The 21,464-nt window shown below is 37.6% G+C and overlaps 1 protein-coding gene across 7 annotated transcripts in view; it reads right to left on the bottom strand.

Moving 5' to 3' along the window:
• Positions 1 to 21,464, bottom strand: part of Dmd (dystrophin) — a 1,091,134-nt gene that overhangs the window by 26,312 nt on the left and 1,043,358 nt on the right. The window lies entirely within an intron of this gene.

Here is a 21,464-nt window from a genome sequence, read left to right as displayed (position 1 = left end):
GAATAAATGCACGCGTGCGTGCACACACACACATACACACACACAAAGAGTACACCATGTATTCATCATCTTGCTTTAATAAATTTAACACCTGCCATAATTTCTGCAAAACCTTTTCGGTTTTAGAGGATTTTTTTATTTTTGCATGCAAGCATGCATGTTATGCTGGTATAGAACCCAGGGTCCTGCACATTCCAATTTTTCTTTTAAGAAGTAAAATACAGCAGCCAAACCTAAAATGACCCCAGTGCACCTTACCAAATCCATACCATACTCTCCTCAGCATCACCACTAAGGAAATAATGCCATACTGAATCCTATGTCCATCAATACCATGCATGGAGCCATGTGTTACCTTGAAATTAAGATGCACTTATTGCCTGTTCTTTACTTAGAAAAAAAGTAGTCATTTCATGTAATTCAATCTAGCATCACTACTTTTCATGTTCTTAAATCTTACATTTAAGAACTTTATGCTGAAGAATATACATACCATTATGAGGTGCTTTTTGCCTTCCACATCATTTTTTGCAGTTGCATCCATGTTGGTACATAATAATTTGTTATTTTATTGATATTAAGGTTTTATCTTGTTGCTTGAATATGTCCAAGTTTTCAGTTTTCCACTATTACAAACCACGATGCAATGAACTTCCTTATAGCAGTTTCTTTGGATATTGGTTTAAAGGAGTCTCTAAAACACATCTTGATGTGGGATTTGCCGAAGTGCTCGCTCTCCTAAATGGTTTTATCTATTTACTCTTTCAGCAGTAGTGGATGGAGCATTCCATTTGCCACAATCTTATAAACAACTTGGTATTAGCAGACATTCACATTTTGGACCATCTGATGGCTACATTTTAACCTTCACATTTCTGATCACTGATGAATTGAACTTCTGTCATAACTGGCAGTTGAAATTGAAATGTGAAATGTCTCCCATATGCATGTTTTTGAACACATTGTACCCAGCCGCTAGTGCTTTTTGGGAAGGCTGAAGAACCTTTAAAAGGGGTAAAACCTGGCTGCATGTATTAGGTCATCATGGGCAAGCCTTGAGACATTGTAGACAGGATCTGACTTCTGGGAAAATTGTTTTCCTCTATTAAAGTTATTGATATAGTACAGATGCCTATTTTTTGTAAGGTAATATATATATACATATATATATATATGTATATAGTACACATTAGTTCATGCAATGATTTTTTTAGATTTACTTATTTTACTTTATTGAGCCACCATGCAGGTGTTAATAGCTAATCCTCTGCAAAACCAAATTATCTTAACTACTGAGCTATTTTTTTAGCATATCTTGCTATATTTTGGTGTACAGTTAATTTTGTGAACATTCTATAGTATAAAAATAAATTTCAACATATTTTTTCACAGTTTTTGTTTTTATGTTTGGCTTCAGATAATTTTTCTTAGAGTTACATTATAAAACTTAAAATTGTGGGTCAGGCCTTATTGTTGATGACAAGATTTACATTAGACGTGGTGAAATCAAACTGATGCCTAACTAGAGCCTTCACCCATACCAACTGGTGTTCAAGGTACCGAAGGATACTCTGCATGCTACCGAAGCAGAAAGGAAAGTGACAACCCAACTACGAACTCTTTGATCTACAATGGTGACCTGTCTGCACCATAACCTGATGTAATAGTGGCACAAAAGTTGTAGAAGTAACCAACGACTATTTAATTTGATTTAAGACTCACTCCATAAGATTGACCCCATGCCCAGTACTGCTCAAGTGGCCAAGAACCTAAGACTAAATAGACCATGAACCCATGAGAAAACCAAATACGATTGTGCTAAAGGAACATAGCAATAAAATGACTCAATGATATTTTGATTTATCAACAGAGCAGTGTTTTACCCAGCCACCATCAGAGAAGGCTCCTTCTCCTGTACATGGAAACAAATATAGAGACTCAAAACTCGATAATGTGCATCACGTAAGAGACTTTGGAATACTCAGTCTTAAATGGGATCTATCAAATTCCCCCTCCCCAAGGGCTCAGGAAGCTTTGTGGAGGAGGAAGTCGGAAGGTTGAAAGAGGCAGTAGGAAGAGGAGACACCGAGGGAAAAGTGCCTTCCATATACAGTAGTATTGACACACATATGAACTCGCAGAGTCTGTGGCAGCATCCACAGGGCCTTCAGTGGTTTAAGCCAGATGGGGTCATAGTGTTGAGCAGGGAAGTGGACAAACACCCATCACTAACCCAGGAGCTATCTCCAACTGACAACAGGTCACAAAGGAAAAAATTAGTTTTTTTTTTCCAATGGAGTCTCATTGGGTACACAAACCACACTTAAAGGCAGGCCCAATGCCCAGAAGTAGATGGCTAATGCAAAACAAATTCAATGGTACTTTTGAAGGTATTTTTTTTGTCTCAAAATGCTTTATGTGCTCAATTTTTTAACCTCACAGATCTTTTACTTATATGTTATGGTTTCTGATTTTGTGTTTGTGTGGGATTTTTGTGTCTTATGGTGTGGTCATGTCTGTGTCTGTATGTGTTTCTTCTGCTTTCCCTTTGGCTCATTTTTTCCTGTTTGTTTGTTAGTTTTTCCCTATTCTGGTGTGTGTGTGTGTGTGTGTGTGTGTGTGCCTGTTTGTTTACTAATGAGGGAAAGAAAGAGTGTGGATTTGGGTGGCTGGGGAGGATCTCAGAAGAGTTGGGGGAGAAGAAACTCTGATCAGAATTTAGTGTATAAAAAATCTATTTTCAATAAAAGTTAAAATTATATAAAACCCCATGGTTCCAAGAGATGGCTTAACAGGTAAGGTTTGCAGTCAAACTTGATGATCTGAATTCAACCAGTGGGACTCAAATAGTGGAGGGAACGAACTTCTACAACTTGACTTCTGACATCCGGGTATGTGCTATTGCAACACATTCCGCCAAAACACACACAAAATAAATAGCATGTCCTTTTTAAAAAATATTAACTTTGTACTTTTTAAATTTTGAAGCTTTAACTTTTCCAAAATCTACTTTTTTAAAAATTGATTTTATTGAGCTCTACATTTTTCTCTGCTCCCCTCCCTCCAACCCTCCCCCAAGGTCCCCATGCTCCGAATTTGTGTATAAAGTGAATATATGATCTCATTTTACTTTCCCTTCACTGATAAACATTCAGAGCAACTCCACTCACTGTGTTGGGTTTCTGTCATTGTCTGTGCAATATATCAAATGTCCATCCACAGACAGTTGTGTTTCTGTGTTCTCTACTCTATTCCATTGGTTAGCATAGCTTCAGATCAATTGCTCTTTGGTATGGATTCCCATTTCCACTCTATTCCTCCTCAAAATTATCTATGTTATTCTAATCTCTTTGGTCTTCTGTGTGATTTTAGTATCGAATTGTCAGATTTCAGGAAAATCCATGATCATATTTTGGGTTTGAATTATAGTGAATTTAGATATTAAACTGGGAAGAACTGTTCATATAATTGAGTTTTCACACAGGAATGGGATAAAGCTCCTCATTATTATTGTCTTATTCTATAATATTTTATATTTACAGTACTGTGTATTTCACTTTTTTCCTCGTTGCTTTCGATTGCTTTTTGTTGTTGTTTGAGACAGAGCTTTGCCATGTAGCCCTGGCTGGACTGGAATTCTCTAAATAGACTAGGATGGCCTCAAATTCAGAGATTTTGCTTCTGTCCCCCAGTGCCTGGATTAAAGGTGTGCGCCACCATTAATGCTTACTTTTTACTTTTACTATTTTTTAATAAGCACATTTGAGATACTTTTTCAATTCTGGGCATCAAAATTTTATATATGTGTATATTTCTTTACTTAATTCAGTTGCTTATTTTGTAATGTTCATGATTTTCAAATTCAACCAATAGTGATTTAGAGGTACAGATTTTATATTTCCAACCACTTTACTAATCATTTTAGTATAGTTTCTAATTCAGTTTTATTTTATTCAGAGAATAGCTGTATGATACTAGTCCAACTATAATCTAAGTATAGTTCATAATCACTTTTTTAAATGGGTACTTAAAAATGCATATATGAGGCCGGGTGTGGTGGTACATGCCTTTAATTCCAGCACTCAGTAGGCAGACACAGGCAGACCTCTGTGAGTTCAAGGCCAGTCTGGTCTAAAAAGTGAGTTCCAGGATAACCTGGGCTGTTACACAGAGAAACCTTGTCTCAAAAAAGCAACATCAACAAAAAACATATATGTTGCTTTTCAAAAGACAGTATCTATACCTAGAGTGCATTAATTTTGTTTACATTGTAGGTAAGTTTACTAAATTTCTGATTCCATTCAGCTAGTCAATTTCTTAGAGCAATGTTGAAATACAAATGGTTTGTTTCCCCTTTTGAATCCATTACAACCTACTTATGTGGGGATTATGCAGTTATATGCATAAAGACTTAGATTGCTATTGATTTTTTCCCTCTATAACTAATCCACAATATTACAGCATACAAATATTCCAATGCTTTAGGATTTACTGAAAATACAATTAAAAATGAGGAAACTTGGCACTTGACTGGATAGACTCTTGATAGCTTTCTTCTAGTTACAAAACCTAGCAAATAAGATTAAAGATTTCAGCTGTTCATAGATATTGTTTCATCAGGCAAGATAAATAAAGAGATACAGGCTGTGAGCAAGCAGGAGGTCTTCTACTAAATGGAAATCCAGTAAGCTAATCTCATGAATGAGTTAGAGCATTAGGGAAATATTTTGTGCTCCATATTAGAACAGGGGATGCCAAGATTTCCTAAAAATTCAGTGTCAGAAAGGTAGATTTCACGATGAGACAAAAACAAGACCTAATATACTCGTAGTCCATTCTTTTTATAAACTTATCTTGTACCAAGTAGCACAAACTTTTCAGGAATTTAGTTAAAATCATGAAGGACATCAATGTTTGACCTTTTTTGATGTATAAGGAATAGAATCGTCAGTCGGCACTGAGGAATATCCTATTGCAATCAACCCTCAAGAGCTGTCTGTAAGGTGTGATTCATAGCAATCTACATTAGTAGAGCAGGGATGAAAGCTTCATGGAAGTTAGGTTTACTTTCTTTCAGCAAGATACGCTGTCCCTCTGGGTCTGAACCAGATGTATGTAGTTGTCTACATTAATTAAGTCCCATTTGTGAGCATTTATCAAGTCATCAATGAAATGTTTCTAGGAAACTAAGCATGTGTTCAGAACAGCCCATTCCACATCACATCTTCCTTCTCCCTTGCAGTTACACACACACACACACACACACACACACACACACACGACACACACAAAACAAGAAACAAAAATCTACTTTTGAGGCTAGAGAGATGGTTCAGTGTTTAAGACCCAGATTTGTTTCGTAGCACCCACACGATGGCTCACAACCGCCCTTAATCCCCATTTCAGGGGATCCATCATCCTCTTCTGAGCCTCCATGGCCACCAGGCATCCATTTGATACACTTATATACATGCAAGCAAAAATACTCATACACATAAAATAAATAAATATTAAAGAAAACTTTTTTCCTTGAAACGGTACAACTGATGATACTTTTATGTAAAATTTTATTAAAGCTTCTTTCTACCAAATTGGGTCACCATTCATGTTCTTCACTGAAGCACACTGTTTTTATACATTTATTTCTGGGTAATGTAACAAAGTTATGACTATGTTCTCATGAAAGTGCTGACAGAAGATTATCTCATCTGGGGACATATTCCTTGGGTTCCAGTTGTACACAAGCCTCTCTTTTTGTAATTTAGCATATGAGTGTCTCTGTTCAGACTCTGGCTTGAAGGCATGCTTGAAAAATGTCTATGTTTTTCTTTATATTTTCTTTTTCTAAACTCATTCTCTCTCTTTCCGCCTCTCTCCATCCCTCCCTCCCTTTCTCTTCCTCTTCCTCCCTCTTCCTCCCTCCCTCCCCCATCTCTGTGTGTGTATGTGTGTGTGCAGTGGTTTTGCAGTTACCACCATTCATCATTTCAGTCTACAGCCATATCTTCTATTGCCACCTATAATGAATGAGGCAGACATCACACATCTCACCACAAGGCAGTAAGTAGATTGCTTCAGATACTGCTTTCAAGATTGCGATGCTCTGGGAGCTTAGTCCAATGCTCCAGTGTGGGAGAGGGAGGGGGAGAGGAGTGGGGGAAGGGGGAGAGGGGCGGGAGGAGGGGGAGGGAAATGGGAGGCTGGGAGGAGGCAGGAATTTTTTTTCAATAAAAAATAAAATAAAATAAAAAAGATTGCGATGCTCACCTACGCACTACATTCTTTTGTCCTATGGTCTATGCATTAGGCTCATGTCTGTATTTAAGTTGTAATTCAGTAAAGCAATCAAAATGCTCATGTTCAAGTAAAAGTGTGTATGTGTACACACACACACACATACATACATACAAATAGTAATCTTGATTCTGATCACCCACTTTGTAGAAAGAATTTTAAACAGTTTTATGATATCAGGAGCCAGAAGACCACAAATTCATTTCACTTATTGCTCTCCACTATTTGCTTAGCAATATTTTTTTGCCATTTCTGATCCACAGAGACATTTATATAGTTTTAAAATCCAGCTATGTCTTTCTCATTTTTCATTTCATATATTAACTGCTACTAGATAAATGGAACAAAGGAAGATTCCTTAATATAAGAGCTAATCTCATCTTAATCAGAGGATATTAGGGATTTTGGAGATATATAGTCAAGGTTCTCTTTATTAGTTTACTACTCCAAAGTGACATGAGTCAAGAAAGTATTCTCCTGCTCAATAAAAATGTGATAAACACATAGCTCTTAGTTCAGTAAACAAGTTGATTATATGGTTTACAATTCTGAAGCTTTCAGGTGGCGTATCTTGCTGCGACAAGAGTTCTGCATTACTCAAGGAAAGTTTCTTTACAAGGTCTCATTTCTGTAGCTATGGATGCCTTAGAATTCACTCTATAGCCCAGGCTAGCCCTACAGCCTACAGAAAAAGTTAGTTTCTTGGCTAACAACTAAATAAAATGCAAAATTGTTTAAATCTAAATTATCTTTTAAAGTATTTATAAAAATTCAGGAGATCTATCAAGAAGCAGTAAAGCATATGAGGTTGAATTGGAAATGACTTTTACAAACATTTAAATTAAAAATTTATGTGTATGAGCATACGCCTATAAATATGTATGTGTGTGTACATATATATATATGTATGTATACACACATATAGCTGTACACCATGAGCATATATGGTATACCTGGCCAAAAGAGGTTTAGGATTCCCTGGAACTGGAGTTACAGATGGCTGTAGGCTGGCATGTGGGTACTGGTAATTGAACCCAGGTATTCTAGAAGAGAAACCAGTGCCCCAAACCCTTGAGTATCTCTCCTGCCCTGTGGAGATGAGTTTAAGTGATATTTTGGTTTGGGGTTTTGTTTTGCTTTGTTTTGGTTTTAAAACAAGGCTTTATAATGCAGTTTAGGATTCCTGAGAAGTTAATGTGCAGGCCAGGTTGGCCTAGAACTCACAATCCTTCTGCATTAGAAGCATGTGCCATAATGCGGGGATTACCAAATGTTTTAGAACAAATAAAATCATAGTCACAGAGTTGTTTGGTTGTAGTTTTGCTAGTGATTCATCAACAAAGATCCTTAGCTCAATGCATTGTGTTCTCAAAGTTAAAATTATTCATATACCTTTGAAGTATATTATAATGATAGAATTCTTTAAGGTTCATTATTTTTAATTATAGGGGAGTGGCTATGTATACATGAGTTCAGGCTCCTGTGGAGATCAGAAAACAATTCTTGATTCCCTGGAGCTGGAGTGAGAGGTAGTTGTAAGTTACCTGACATTGGTGCTGAGAATTAAACTCAATCCTCTTAACCACTAAGCCATCCTTCCAGCCTCTAGATTTTTTTTAAAATACAGTATTTATAATGCATGTTCAGAACTACAAATGACTGATAAGACACTACTATATAACTTCCATTCTAAGATAAGAGGTCAATTTTGAGACAATGTTTTGCTATACAGTACCAACTGGCCTGGAACTCTGGCTCTGTTCCCTCTACATCCAAATGTTGGGTGTCATAGACATGTGCTGACTCCCAAGGTGAGTTGTTTTAATGTTTTGGCACCAACACACACTTTACTCATTTTCATAGCTGCTTACCAATTTCTATTGCTAACTGATACATAACAGTTTCCTGAAGCTGTACATCTCACCCCTACTGATACTCTAATTGTTAGGATGAAGTCATGGAGCGATTTCAGTACAGATGAATATATGTCAGGGATCAGATAATAACTCCACAGAGAATCTATTTACATTCTTGATTATCTTGTAAATTGTATTTCTCTGGTATCTCCCTTAAGAACACTAATTCAAATTCATTGCACAAGGCTTCTGTCACTACAATTTCTTCTTGTAGCCAGTCATGCTAAAAAAATGTTTCCCATCCATTATTAATTTCTTATTCTCCGTAGAGCTAAAACAACCTTCCATACTACAACTACACAGTTGGAGCTGATTCATTTTGTCATAAGTATACAAACATGGATGCCCAGATACACATTTACATTTTAACAAATTTCCTAAAGACCTAATGGACAGAAAAGATGACTCAAATTGGCATGACCTTATTGCCTCACCTCTACTAGTTGGAAACGCAAAAGCACTTGGACTTTTTAGTAGTAATTTCCAAGTATCTCTATGGCAATGCTACCTACCACATATGATAAAGAAAAATACAGGCCTTTGTAATTTCCACTTAACATAGGTCATTTATTATCTAAATAGAATTCCCCTACTAAGAGTAATTATACAGTTATATAATTATATAAGTAAATAAAGGCATTTTTCCCAGTGATCAGTGAATTCTTAAGCAGTATTGTATGTTACACTCTTATAAAGTCTAAGATCACATAGAGTATATATGTAGTATACATGTAAAAGGAACAGAACAGAGAAATTAGGCTCCACCCTCATACAATATTAAAAACAATGGAAACATATCCACCAAAATCTTTATTGAAGCAAATATAATAAATCATATAAAATTATAAGAGTCACTATACACTTAGTGAGTTAGTACTTCCTTTTTTTAAAAGGCATACAGAATGATGCATTTGAAAACTGGAAACTGCATAAACCCTTTCCATCATAACTCAACTATTTAAAGCTATATCAAAACACTTAATCAAGCGCCAAGTCAAAAATGCCCCTAGACCAAACAGAAGAAGATATTCATCTGACTTGGCATTACCAATGTTAATTAAGGAGAATCTCATGGAGTAGGAAATAAGAGTATGCATATTTTAGACTTGCCTTGAGCAAAACAGTAAAAATGGGAGGACGCCCCCAGGCTTATTTCTAATCCTTTTTTTTTGCTTAACAGAGTCCCCCCTTTGAAGAAATCACAGAGTTCTTAATTCCACCCCTTTCCAACTGAAATTTACTACGTTTAAAGACAAATCTTCTAGAAGAAACTTAATACTTACTGGATTTTAGAATAAGAGATATTTTTTCCAATAATATATACATTTAAAAATAGATGTCAAAGCATTAACAGAGAACAAAAAAAACATCAGGGAAAAATCTGAGCAATATAATAACTTTTTGACACCTTGTCTTTCTGTTGTCTTTCGCAAAGCTTGGCAGAGGAGGGAATTAAAGCAGGATTTGAGAGATAATCTTGGCATCTAAAAAGACCTTGATTTACTCCCTGCTGAAACTAAGCAACTGACTTAAGCAATAATCTCATTATGAGATTTAAAAAGCCGTCAGTATTTCTGGTCTGTATTCTGTATGTAAATCATATGCCAAGCTTAGCCCATACCATGTATTCCACAAAAGTTGGTTACTATTACTATTGTTGCAACTGCTGTTATTCTCCTCTCCTCTCCTCTCCTCTCCTCTCCTCTCCTCTCCTCTCCTCTCCTCTCCTCTTCTCTCTCTCTCTCTCTCTCTCTCTCTCTCTCTCTCTCTCTTTCTCTCTCTCTCCTTCTCTCCCTCCTTCCCTCTCTCTCTCCCCCCTCTCCCTCTCCCTCTCTCTCTGTTTTGTTGTTTTGTTTTGGAATTTGAAATCTCAGGTGTGCTGTAATCTCCCTATCAGAAAATAGTGCTTAGATAGCGTTAAATGAAAGCAATCCATGAAGATGTAATGAGCTTGGTAGAAAATGTAAATATAGTGCTAGGAAAGGGATTTAGCCTGCTAAATCTGCCTGGTGTGTACTTGGATCCTAGCCTCTAGCCATGTTGAAATTACTACCTCCAAACTTTGCAACTATTATGCATTTCCTACCATCTGTGTTTTAGTAATGTTTATCAGGGATGCGCATTTAGAAAAAATGAAGTTACTGAGTTAAAATCATTACGATGGGAACTCCTTGGGTTTAATTAAATATGGTAGGTGTGCACCAAAATTGCCAGATTATACCCATTAAGTTACTGTTAGAATAACATGCTCTGGTCAAGTTGACTGGGTCAATGTGTCTAGATGTGCTGTGTTTTCTGAGTATGCCACTGACACATTGATCATAGAAAATAAGACAAAATAAAACCCCAAAAAATGAAAACAGAAAAGAATTCGACAATATTAACTGGCTCTACTTTCTGTCTTTACCAACTCGCATTCTTCAAAAATTCACAATTATGTACCATACACATTATTGTCTATTATACACATTGTTGTTTATAGGAGAAATGTATTTATCATCAGTTCAACAAACGAAAAGGAGTCCATAAGAAATCCTAGTCACATTATGTGGAAATAAGGCCAGCAAAAAAAACCTTCAAGACAAACATGATAGTGCCTATTCTTCTCTAACCAAAAGGCCGACTAAGACTGGAGATAAGTTAGTCAAGCCCCTAGGAATAACACCACTGGGAAAAGTATCTTTCAATTTTCAGACAAATACAGGAAAATATCAAAGTTTCATTATCTCTGGTCAGCAGAATGCTCAACCACCTCTAGGAGAGTCAGAACTTCAAGCTTTGAGTGGTCCAGCTTGAGTCCTCCTTGGGCATCAGGCCATATGTTCATCTAATAAACTTAACCTGAGGGCCCATTTCCCACTTCCTGGGATGAACCCTTAAACACCCTGGTCATATGTGATACTATGTCCTCTTGTATTCCAATGACAGAAACTAAGAAATTGTTTCTTCAAAAATAAGTACACAGTTGCCAGTAAAGTCAAAACAACCCAAATTCCAACTTGTGAATAGATATTAAAAATGTGATACGTCTGTCCATACAATGGAATGCTAGTCAGCATTAAAACTGAAGTGCTATAACATGACGTAATACAGATGTCACTTATAATATTATGCTAAGTGAAAGACCAGCACAAAAGAGCATGGGTTATACAAATTCATTCATATGAAGAGTAAGGAATATACACCTCCACAGAAGAAAGTCAATAAATTGGTAATACAGGTTTCTGTTGCTAGGGATTGGTCACAGGACAAAGGAGAATTGAGAAAAAATGAGTACTGGATGACATTCTGCGATGAAGAAAATTTTCTAAAGTTGAACGTGCAAAGGCAACTGCACAACTTTTGAGATTATGCTATCAACCAATGAATTATACAAGTTAGGAGGGTGGATTGCATGAAACGGACAGTATATATATCAAGACACTTCCGTAAAAATGAAGTTTTGGATTTCAAATTGTATCTTTCAGGACACTGAAAATAAATTCACAGTGAAAACAGTCATTTCTTATTCTTTTCCCTAATGTAGAAGACTCAACATGTAACCTACGGTGTGTACACATGTCTGTAGAATTACTTGTACAAGATAGCCAAAACTTTCACATGGTCTATATGTTTCCTAAAAATGTCCCCAATAATCCTAAAACACTCAAGTCTAGGTTAACCTAAACTGAGTTGTTTTCATTCGAATGGAAACACAACCTAAGGAGACATAGGAAAGAAACTGTAGAAAGAATAGCAGAAGTAAGGGAAACGAATGAAGACACCTTGCTTCTGTCACAGCTCACATGACAAAGAGCATTTTCCCTCTGCTCATTTACATAACACATGCAGGTACCTGGAACTCAGGAGACAGGGGCATGTGAAACACTATTCCATACCTTTGAAGAGCTCAGATTTGAGTGTGTGGGGTATTGTCTATTTCTACGCCACAGTAACAAACATTAGGTGACTGCAAAATAATTGGGGACCATGCTCACTGCTAAAGCTGAAACTCTACAAGCTACTTATTTTGACAATTAGTCCTCTGGTCTACTAGACGATCATAAGACACGGAACACATAGGAAATTATTTGCCTGTGGCCTATAATTACAGCAGACAGAGTGGCGCTTTATGGCCACCATCACAGAAGGTTCCCTTTTGATTATTAAGACAAAAATATAAAATGGATGGAGTCAGCCGTTTCCAGGATCTATTCAGCTGTGTAAGAGATACAAACCAGGAAGCCACTTCTAGCACCCCAGGTGTTCTTTCTACAGGTACTCTCTTGTAGTAATAGGAGCAGCAGGCCGCTTCCCTGCCACCCCAGCTCCCGGCCGCCTGGCTAGCTTATGCCCCAAAATAATTACATGGAAACTGTATTCTTTTAAACACTGCCTGGCCCATTAGTTCCAGCCTCTTATTGGCTAGCTCTTACATATTGATGTAACCCATTTCTAATAATCTGTATAGCCCACGAGGTGGCTTACCAGGGAAGATCTTAACCTGCTGCTGTGTTGGGTGAGAGAATCATGGCGACTCCCTGACTCAGCTTCTTTCTCCCAGCATTCTGTTCGTTTTCTCCACCTACCTAAGGGTTGGCCTATCAAATGGGCCTAGGCAATTTCTTTATTAATAAGAAATCACTCCCACATCACTCTCTTACTAGAAAGAGTCCTCCATAGGCTCCCATGTCTTCTACAACTGTGACCTTCCCCTACAATTCACTGATCCTCAATCAAGACTTCTCTTAAAACTCCAGATCTCTTTTTTCAACATTGTTCTGATGAGTCCATTAGGCGCCGGCTCTGTGGATTGGAACTAGTGTTATTTTCATCAACAAGCCACACATGGTGGATATACTGAGCATTCATCTTTAAAATTTCTGTGTCAGGAAGAGGAATAGCTTCCTGAAGGAGCATCGCACAGGACCATATAATAATTTACATACTCTGTAAATTCACAGTAACCTGTTACTTTAAAGCTACATTTGCATTTCTGTTATAAGGTAAAGGGACAGAAAAAAAAACTCTCACTGTGTTGACTACACGTGTTAAAATTATGACCCAGCAGATATGTAAAGCAAAAAGAGGCCATTGCCTGTAAACACTTAAAACATTTTTTTTTCACTATTCTGGTGACAGAAACAAAAGCTGCCTGCCCAGAAGCTAACCAGTGAATGAACAAGTAAGAAGTTTCCAATAGTAAGTTCACTGTATCAGACAGAGTATTGGTGGAATCTTTTGTTTGTACTTTAACTGGAATCCCAGATTATCCCAGACAGCAGTCCACAAAAAAGGGTACCAAGAATGTTCTATATCTACTGGTGATAATTTCACATGCTCCTTCCCATATTATGAACTCATTCTTGAGGACTCAGTGTTTATACAGCAATTGCCTCAGTACTAGCACATATCCAGGGCTTATGCGCAGGTTCCTGTGGTAACTACTTATTCCGATCTCCCCTGAAAAGACAAAGGCCCAGACTTCAACACTTACAATAGAAAGCTAACCATTCCTCTCTTTGGTTAGTTTCTTACACACTTGACTTTTTTTAATCAAGTTGTGTTCCATATAGCATTACAATTGAGTTTGAGGTCAAGTCAGCAAGGACAGTATTGGGTTAAACATAATTAATCATTGCTTTCTCTTCTATCCTCAACGCAAACATTAATGTGACAAGCATTCCCTTATACAAAAGCTTATCTGTCTTTGGAATACTTTTCCTTAAAGGCTCTCAAAGATATTCTCTGAACACATTTTGGGCTACCATAAGCTATATTTCATGTATTTTCTGTAAAAATAGTTTTTTCCACAATTATCAAAAGCCACCTAGGGTTTCCCTTGATCTTTTGTATTAAATGTTGGTGAGTACACTAGTCAATAATTATACATAGCATAACACTGGTTCAGAGTTCAGAGCCATCAGACTAGGAATCCATGTGGTAGCTGTCTGCAGTGTCTTTTAGAGTCTTGATACCAAGTCTTTTGGATACAGGGTTGTAAGGATTGAATAAAATAGTATATGAACTCAGACCTGGTTCTGTTCATATCAAGCATTCAAAGGACAGCTATTCATCTTTGTTGCCCAAATTCAGGAAAATTACAATGTTTCGTTAGTATATCCTATATTTCCTTCATCTAATATCAAGAGTTTGCAAAAATGTTTCTTCTTACCTCCCTGGATACAAGGAAGTTCCAATGGAATCTGAAGCTCAATCGAGGGTATCCCTAGTATGCTCATTCCCACCACAGAGATCTGATTGCTATGGCTTTTAAAAATATACCCTTTTGGAAAAGGAACACATTTATAGAAATGTCCTCGAATACAAGAATTTAGTAGACCAAATACACTATGCCTATCATCTGCCCCTTTGCAAATAGAAGTTGCATATAGAATAGAAGTTAAACTCCTTAATATGACTTACAACGTCCTTTATAAAGGAGTCTCCACCTGCATTCCACTACACTCTTTCTCCTCATTCCATGGTATGTATGATTCATAGTTCTGGCAGTCAGGAAAACTCTTCCCTTCCCCACTGTAGTCTAGGAAAGGGCTGTCATTAACCTTATACTCCCTTCGCAGAGATGTCTCCACTCCCAGACAGAATTCAGCATTGACCTTTTTGCTCATGAAGAGCACTTCCTATGCTAGATTTTAATGTTCATATTTCGTTATTATTTCATTAAGTGTTGAGCTCCATAGGGTAAGAAACAGATCTGAGTCATTATTGAAGTCTCACATGAAGTATTCATCTAGTAACGCTAGATTTAAATAAAATTATATGCTTGGGCCTATAAACTAACGAAAGAAAGTCAAGATCTTATTCTATTGTCACAGGATGGTCTAGTAGTAAAGTCCACAAGGAGAATGGGCGGGTGGGGCCATCTAACAAAGGAAGTGGGGTTGTATGAATGTAAGCTCTTATCCAGTCTGTCTTAGAGAGATGCTGGCTATATCCATAAAATGTGAATATATTAATCACCAGAGGATTGCTTCAATTTTTCTGTAGAATGAAACAGTCTGGGGCTCTCCAATCTGCTATCCCAAGATTTCAAGTGCAGCTGAAAATGATTTGACTGTTTTTCTGATTTGGGTGATGTCAGATTCTTAGCCTGAGGGTCATGGAATGTAACAACAACTCTAGTCTTAAGGAACATGCAGTTCCTATCTTCTTAGGTCTAGAATTTGCATCTAAATGCCGCGCTCAAAAGTGACTTGAATACATTTACTACAGCTAGGCAATTAAAAAGAGATATTTAGGGGAAAGGAGAAAAAATTAAGAGTAATTCTTGGTTATTCATTCACTCCTAAGAAAGAGATACCCCAAATCAGTCCCCTCCGATTTTGATTAACTTGGAATAAACTGAAGAATAGTCGATATGCTACTGTGAGATAGAACTGAGCCTCTGATTCTTGGGGACTCTACCTCTGATTTGTGGACATCTCCTCTATGCCTAAATAAAGCTGTGATGGTTGACCCAATTCTCACACAGTTTTTGAGATACAGTGTTTGCCCTTCAGCTCTTCATCATTCTTGCCATAAAAGGCATGGCTGTTTGATTTATGGTGTTTAACTTGCTCCCTTTATCCAAAAAAGGTCCTGTAGCCCTGTGTTTTGTAGCCTATGTTGCCAAGCAACATAAATGCCTAGTTTCATTAACCTTCTCATATACAATGCTGACTTGAACAAACGTAAGAATCGGTCTCTAGTTTCCAGTGGTGTCAACTGGACATGTCAAGATTCTGTGATATGCCCCTCATCTTCTTTGCTTACACTCAATTCCTCACCTGCCACATTTAAGAAAGACCACAAAATTGGTCTTCCATTTGAGACCAGGCCTTCTCTTGCACCCTGGTGCCCTTTAACCTCTCTTTCTCTCTATTGCCTCTTCTGAGAAAATGCTCTCAGTCCCAAGTCTCATCTCTTGGCATGTTTTTTTTTTTCCAGCATATACAAAGTAATTAGAGATTTTTACATAAAAAGAATAGAATGAGCAATATGTGACAATATGTAAAATAATTCCAGCAAAAGTATATTTGTAAATATTTGCATATGTAAAACCTGTCTTTATTATTATGAAGTATTATGTTTTGTTCTTTTTAACCTTATACACTTCTTGAGTGTCCTCTAGAGATGAATTTTAAGTATGTGAATATTTACAAATAGATTTGTGGATGGAATTATTTTACATGCTTTGACAAGGTCTTCCTTCTTTATTGAATGCTCTGTACAAAAAGTAGGAGAAAAGGGACTCTAAGACCAATTCCTTTCTTATAGACTGCTGGCATTTGCGCAGGAGGACGATACCAGGACCATCACTCAACTTCCTCCCCACTCCATTCACTATCTTCTAGCCCCCCCGGCCCCTGAGGAAAGACTTCCATAAATTCTCCTGAGAATTCAAGCATAGGATATTCTTGAACTGTCAACCCTGGTTGCAAAAAGTCTGTCTTTTGGCTATGCTCCTGTCAGACCCTTCCTGTGTCCCCCAGAGCTGTTGGACCACCAAGCCAATGAGTTCTCTTCATCTATCGGAGACATCAGCTTTACCTGCTCCTTGATACAACATGGAAATTGGGGCTGTCTCCCCATCTGTACAATCTACTGAACTCTTGGATCACTTATTGCATAAGCTCTTTTTTTGTCCTTAAAACATGCTTTCCTAATGCCTTGTGGTTCTTTTAATTGAAATTTACCCACCACAAAGCTATATGAACCTCTATGCGTTCACATAAACTTCATGTACACACAAAACACAGACCTTGGTGTAAATATAAGGGTCTCAATTCTGGCTGACGCCCAGGGATGGCTCCTTGTTTGTCCTAGGGTGCTATTGCTGTGATAAACCTCCAATACCAAAAGCAACTTGAGGAAGAAAGGTTTTTTTTTTTTTTTTGGACTTTCACATCACCGTCCATCATATAAGGAAGCCAGGACAGGAACACAAACATGGTAGGAACCTGGAGTAAGAAACTAAAGCAACGACTATGGAGAAACACTCTTTACTGGCTTTATCATTCTGCTTACTTATAGTACCCAGGACCAAGAGCACTTGGGTGGGGCATCACCTGCAGTATCCTGCACCTTCCCAAATCAATCATTAATCAAGACTTGCGTACAAGCCAGTTCTATAGGGACATATTCTTAATTAACACCCCCTCTTCCCAGAAACATCTAGGCTTGTGCCAAGTTTACAGATAACAACCAGCATACTCGCCTAGGTGAGGAGGTCTATACTCCTCAGTGTGACATATTCTCTGTTCCTCTTGCACAACAGATGGCTTCATCGCCTCTCTTTCTTTGTCTTGTTTTGAGATTGGGTTTCACTGTGTAGACCTTGCTGGTCTAGAACTCACTATATAGACCAGGCTGGCCTCAAACTCACAGACATCTATCTGCCTTTGTCTCCTAACTGTTGAGAATAAAGGTTTATGCCACCACACCTGGCTACAATGTAGATTTTGCAAATGACATTCTGTCATTCTTCCTAGTGTTTTAACTTACTCATCTCTGGCTGCCTGCCCACAGCTCTTGACCCCTCACTTTTACTCTTTCAGTTTGGCCCTTCTTATCACTTTAGACTACCATATAGAACAAAACAAAGAAAATGGACTAAAGATGCCTGAGTTTATGAAGATTTATATCAATGAAAGCAGGACCTAAGAACATTAGGTTGTTTACAAGGTACACGAACAGGTCAATGGTGTCCACCTAGTTCAAACCAGCGACATAAGTAACAAATCTAAAACTTCTTGGAATGTTATATAATCTTGTATGAATATTGGCAGAATGAAACAAAGCAAGATAAAACCAAATCAAAGCTGAAAAGGCCTGGTTACCAAAGAACCAAACCAAAGCATATGAAAGGTACTGGGTAGGTACTACAAATCTGCTGAGCCCGATGCTGTCATAGAATAGGAAATAATGTTAATCATCTTTAAACTTCACAGTCAATCAAACTCATATTTCCCTGCATTTTAGATTTAGGAGCAACCTAACTAATTTACCATGCTGACAGTAATTTGGCAAGTATAGACTTAAGTCAGGAGACTACAAGATTTCATGAACACAGGAAAAAAGGTAAGCCTTGAGTTCACAGAGCTAAGGACATAGGATGGAACCAACTCTCAGTAATCAGCTGGCTTCTGCCAAATAAAGATAAACTCTAATTATCTGTGCTTAACAAGTGAAACATGAATGATAGGTTAAGCTAATGAATGCTACCAATGTCACAAACTTTTAAGAGGCACTATCAAAAAGATCCAGAGACATACTCAGCTTTATTCTTATCTTTATGGGGAAAAAAGACTAGGAACCAGAGGGTGCTGGTGGGAGAGACACCCAGAGCCAGGGACTTGGAAAAATGGATTTTTTCCTGATTGCTCTTTGGGCTGACGAGGGAGGGGGACTTGATTGGGGGAGGGGGAGGGAAAGGGGGGTGGTGGTGGGGAAGAGACAGAAATTTTTAATTAATAAAGAAATAAATAAATTAAAAAAGAACTAAAATTCTATGTTTATGAGAAAGACATGCTTGGTACTAATCAAGGCAGAGAGAAGTATTTTGAAATGTTAATAGAACTAAAAAAAATAATAAAAGCTCAATTGAATGTTTTCCTTTATGAAATTAGGTTTGTGAAATATTTGTTTTCGAAACTACATGCACGTGTTAAAACCCAAAATAGATCCAGCTCCAGTTCAATTCATTTGTTCATTAATTTATCCAACAAATATGTATTGAATGCTATGTATAAGGAATGGGAGAAAAGGAACTCGAACAGTAGAGATAAGATATACCCCAAGACGACCAGGATTTATCCCCAGTGTTTGAACTGGCTTTTTGGGGCCCATTCTCTTTGGAAGGCTGCCTTGCTCAGCCTAGATATAGGAGGGAGGGCCTTGGTTCTGCCTCAAAGGAATGTGTTAGACTTTGTTGACTCCCCATGGGAAGCCTTACCCTCTCTATGGAATGGATTGGGGTGGGACAGGTGGAAGGTAGGGGAGTGAGAGAAGGGGAGGGAGAGGGAACTGGGATTGCTATGTAAAATGAGAAAAGATTATCTTAAAAAATAAATTAAAAAAGGAAAAAAGATATACCCAAGATGTATATAGAATAGCCACCTTGAGTTTCTCTAGGGCACTGGGCCAGGAAAATCGTGAAAAAGAGTAATTAATAGAATTAATAACATATGTAGTCAGGAATTGGAGTCTCCAATTAACTCTCCTCTGCTAACTGCAATGTGAACATAAATCACATTTATAGAATAAGGACACCAAATATTCACAGATATTTGACATTTAGAAATACTAAATAAACACTAAATATACACAAATATTTACATATACTCAAAGTCCCCATCCAGAGCATTGAGTACAATACTAACTTTAAATATCCTTGCCCATTTTCTCCACAAGTAGGCTATTATTTTTCATTTTTGCAGCCTACTTCTGACTTGGGAAATATCCAGGCTGGCAGGCACAGAGAAAGAGAATCTAGTGATTTCCTAGGCTTTTTTAGGGAGGCAAATGACAAATTAAAGGCTTTGAAAGCAACACCCAATGCAAAGGTCACAGAAGCAGAATGGTCCTACATCTCTTTCTTAAAATCTCTAAGAAGACAGCAGAGGATAGGGCAAGAAAATGAGGAAGGCTGTTCCCAAGAGGGAGACACTTCTTTGGGATTTCAGTAGGAGGTGAAAATAGAACTAAGAAGAAGAAGAAAAGAAAAGACTCATTCTGACCTTTTCAAGATAACCTCCAGAAAGACTCACATAATGGCAGAGGCCTAGTTTTGGAGCACTAAGTAGCCCTGCTATATAATCTTTCTTTCAGAGAACAAACCATCCCATTTTCAGTGACAATCCTGGATATATTTCAGGGTAAAGTGGTTGAACTAGTTTATTTCAAGGGCGTTTGTTCTTTGCAACGCTCTCAAGGTAAGGCACATTCTGGGGAATAAACCCGATTTCTATGTAGATGGCATTTACATAGAATGGCTCTTTATTCTCTGAACCAAGGTAGAGCTGGCTATTTTGAGTGCGAAAAAATAAACCTGGTATGAATTTATGTCTACCACTAGCTGACTGGGAAATCTGGGGCAAGCTATTTGAACCTCTCTCAGCCTGTGCTTTCTCATCTAAAGAAAGGAGATGTGTACTTCTTTGTACTGCCTTTAAAAAGATTAAACGATCTAAAATATATGAAAGTACTTTTAAAATGAGAAACTGGTAGTGTTTCCTAGTGGTAGAATGGGTTCTTAGCATGCATGAGGTCATGGATTCAGTTCCCAGTACCAGAGATGGTGCTCTGAAAATGATGAAATGATACATAAATAAGTTTAATCGGTATTCCTCCCCAACACTCATTGACCTGGTTACCATGGCATGGAGGGAGCATGCACAACCCACCAACAAAACCTATATCCTGACTAATGATCTAAAAGATGTACTAAGCAATGGTAAGGATCATATACTAGACAATGTACATACTCTTCAAGAGCATCAGATTGTGTTTATAGGGGAAATCCCAATCCTTTCTTCTCTTTTGTCTTTGATAAAGATTTAATATGAATGACTACTAGCTATTGTTACTACTTATTATTAGTGACTCTTCCCAGTAAAATAATAGGAGAGGTATCTTGGATTTCACTTCTACTTTTACAAATAGAGCTAATAAAATAAAGCTATCATTAATCTTCTCTCCACAAATGTACAATATTACAGCATTACTGGCGGTCATGTGACCTCCTTGCCATATTCTTAAGTTTATATCATATAAGCATGAGGACATGATCTGTAGTGTTTTACCAGATACTTCCTGAGTAGTGAAATATTATCACTGTGGTAGGACCTACTAGAGGAACAAGATGCTGATTACCGAATGGCCAGGACTCATTTGAAGGAGGTACGGACAATGATGGATAACTGCCCTTAGTTTTCTGGGCAAAATCTAAAGTTATATAGGCCAACAGCGAGCATGAACATGGCCCAGAAAGCAGATGCAAACAAAATCAAAATACTGGCTACAGCAGCACAGGAAGTAGAAGAACACCTTCGACAAAAGCAAGTCGAGAGAACACAGTGGAAGGTTTGGACGCCCTGCTGAGAAGCTGGGTATTCATTCAAGATACAGAAATCCAGTAAAGTAAGAATGCCATGATTGGCCTTGGTTCTGGAAAGCTACACAAAGAGTCAGTGCAGAGGATTTATTGGGAAAAATGGGCAAGGAACTCAAGGGAAGCCAATTTGATAAAGAGCTCTGGCCAGAGGTCAGGGG

Source organism: Alexandromys fortis, unplaced genomic scaffold (genome assembly GCF_014885135.2).
Source record: "Alexandromys fortis isolate MF-2015 unplaced genomic scaffold, M_Fortis_MF-2015_v1.1 scaffold_265, whole genome shotgun sequence".
In the NCBI taxonomy this organism is placed as follows: Eukaryota; Metazoa; Chordata; class Mammalia; order Rodentia; family Cricetidae; genus Alexandromys; species Alexandromys fortis.
This window is presented reverse-complemented; position numbering and strand designations above follow the sequence as displayed.